The sequence below is a fragment of the Hippichthys cyanospilos genome, chromosome 18 (assembly GCF_059441005.1).
Source record: "Hippichthys cyanospilos isolate Australia breed blue-spotted pipefish chromosome 18, RoL_Hcya_1.0, whole genome shotgun sequence".
In the NCBI taxonomy this organism is placed as follows: domain Eukaryota; kingdom Metazoa; phylum Chordata; class Actinopteri; order Syngnathiformes; family Syngnathidae; genus Hippichthys; species Hippichthys cyanospilos.
In genome coordinates, this window is record NC_142386.1 from 4,514,232 (window position 1) to 4,517,393 (window position 3,162).

Genomic DNA, 3,162 nt, shown 5'->3' on the forward strand with positions numbered 1-3,162 from the left:
TCTTGGGACGATTTTGATGGACCCGACAAGTTGAGACATTTTTTTGGAGTCGATATGATGAGGAAACCAAGTCATTTTTAAATGGTCTCATAATGAAGTGACTGCACACAAAAGAAGTTGATGGCTTAGTAGTTTTGAAATCAGAAGTAAAGGAGCTTGTTGATTCATTGTTGAAGTTAGTGTAACAAATCAAACCCCCCAACTATTGCAAATTCTTAACTTTATTATTTATTTTACACGACGACCGTGTTTTGCAAGGGGCATGGGAATTGACATGACTTTCTTTCACGGGCCACATAAAATGATCTGGCGGGCCGGATTTGGCCCCCGGGCCTTGAGTTTGACAACTGTGGGTTAGGAAATCTGTTGTCATGGTTTAGGGGTAGGTGTTAGAATACAGGAACATAAGTTACTCCATTAGAACTCTTATTGTATTGCCAAGCATTTAAACAACAGTATAAACTTGTTTGAGTCAATAAAAAGTCATCTATGAATTGTAAAATTGTTAACTGTGAAAGAAACAAACACAATTAAGAAGGTAGACGACTCACGCAGAAAAGAAAAACTTGATGCGATGTGGCCAGAGCGGCTGCAGAGGGTAACTGTACGCATTTTTGTCTGCTCTCCTCGTGAGCAAAAATAATCTATGTCTGTTGTCTTCCTTCTTTATGCGTTGTTTATTAAATGTCCTAGGTTGATCGACCCTGACAATAGGGACTAGGAAATTGTGCTTTGGTGTGAACGGGTGAGCGAATGGTTGTTTGTCCTAGTGTGCCCTGAAAATGGATGGATGGATTTGGTTTTGAGAGGATGGTTTAGGACAGGGACTAAGAAATGCCTTATGTCAATGGGATGTCCCCACTATGATAGAAAAGCCATCTTGTCTGTGTGAGTGTAACATTGAGAAACCCGCTGCGAGAAGAGTGAAGGTCAATTTCAAACAAGAACAACAACTTTTTTACAAGAAACAATATATCACAGATTGAATAAAGCCATAATGTTACAAGAATAATGTCATCATACCATTTCCTTATTCAAATGAAAACTTTTTCAAATTCCTTCCACGTGTAGGCTTGCGTGTAGCCGCAGCATTTGCGATGGTTTATCTGGTTGCCTCACGTGGTCCTCGTGTTTAAAAGAGGACCCCGAGCTTTTTGGGAAAATGTAATTGCTCTGCTGATAAGAAAATACTTATCGGGCTTCAGCAGCCACAATGAACTAGTGAGAGGAACAGAAGAAGAATGGCTTCAACTAAAAATATGAGCCTCTGAGAACTTAAGTGAGCTTCACCTATTTTTTTTATTTTGCATTGCATTGTGAGGTGAAGTTTCATGGTTATGTTCCAATCTGGGAGATTTGTATCTTTTTGATTTAAATGATGACTTGGAATTTGGTATATAGAAATTGTGTTTTGCTTCAAATTTGGGAGTTTTGTTTTCGCCAGCTATAACGATTTTAGACTTGAGATAGATGCTAAAAAAATGTGTTTTCTAATCATTTTACAAGTGGGTACGATAGCTTCTTAGTAGTGTGGATGGGTCATCTTGGATTTTTAATCCGAATAGAAAAACGAATTTGACCTTGGGTCAAGATGCATACTTGAGGTGACTTGAGATCGAAATCAGCGGTTGCGGTCATTGTATGGATGAAATGTCCGTAATTATGCAAATGCGCGCTGTAATTAGGCTGATGCCATTAGGGGCTGCAGGCTTTGAGAAGCTTCACTCTTTCAAACAGTTGACAAGATCTCTCTCAGCTATTGCACAATCACGGCCACGTGGCGAACAGGATAAATACTTGACAGCGTCAAGCAAAAATGAGCATGATTATTCTCGGAAAGGCGCATTGATTTGAGGTAAAATTCGACTTCATTTTCTGTACTATAAGGCGGAGAAAATAGAAGCTGGAGTAGTGGCTGGGGTTGCTTTAGGCGTCCACTAGATGGAGCTGCGCTAAAGGGAATGACAACAAAACGATCAGTCAAACTTTTCAATCAGGAATTAAGAGTAAAGATGATTTGTGGAAAGTACTATATGAAGAATGGGGAAAAAATACCTTGATTACATTAAAAGACTGTTTAGATCAATGCCAAGATGAATCAAGAGTTTAAAAGAATATAATAATGATTCATTTAAATAGTCAACTTAATATTTCAGTTTTTTTTAGCACCGAATCGTAAGGTGCACTGTCAGCTTTTGCGAAAATTGAATGCTTTTAGTTGTGTTTTATAGTGCGGAAAATATAGTAATATTTCAATCATTGGGTGAACATCTGTCAGTTGAAGATTCGCAAATGAAAATCATACATAAAATATAAAGATATATGGCGTAGAATGTGCACAACAATATCAACAAATTATCTTAGAGAGGAGTTAAAAAGAAAATATACGTTAGCATCACAGTGGAAGAACTGAACTTTATTTCAGATGAATAATCTAAATCTCCAATATCCACCGATTTTAGTGTTTTGATATGTACTAGTTATACAAGTATGCAAAGTCACACACGCATTTGTACGTACGTCCCGTTGATCTATGCTAGCGTGCAAGCGAGGAGAGGTGATTACTGTACTTGCTTTCGGTGTGTTATCTGAAAAAGTGACCTCTATTGTACACCGTAATCCCCCCGCTGAAGATGACATGTGCTCAAGTGCACACATGCATTATCCACTTTCGCTGCCGCCACGTGACGCAGAGTGTTCAATACCTCCTGCGGTGCGTCGTCATTGTGAGTCCTTTGACGCTCAAAATCACGGTTACGTCTTCCGTTTCGGTTAGACGACATGGATTGAAAAAATCGATATAGAAATTCAAAGTTGTTTTTACAATCAGGTATTTTGAGCATTCGGGGGGTAACGTACACAAATTATAAGTGTGTGTTTTCGGTCCACTCCAGAGGTCCTTCTGAGACATACTGTTCATTTTTAAGAAGGGGCCAAACATAATTCAGTTGATTTAGTTAGATTACAGAGATAATACCATTTATCACTTCACTTTTCATCTTCCCTTACCCTGTATGTCGTTTTTTTCGGATTATAAACCACACCTTTTTTCTCATGATTTGAGCCCTGCGGCTTATAGTCAAGTGCAGTCGATCCTACCTTTGCGAAACTCACTTTTTTTTTTTTTTCCAGGCCTCATTAACTGCAAAAAATTAGGCAACA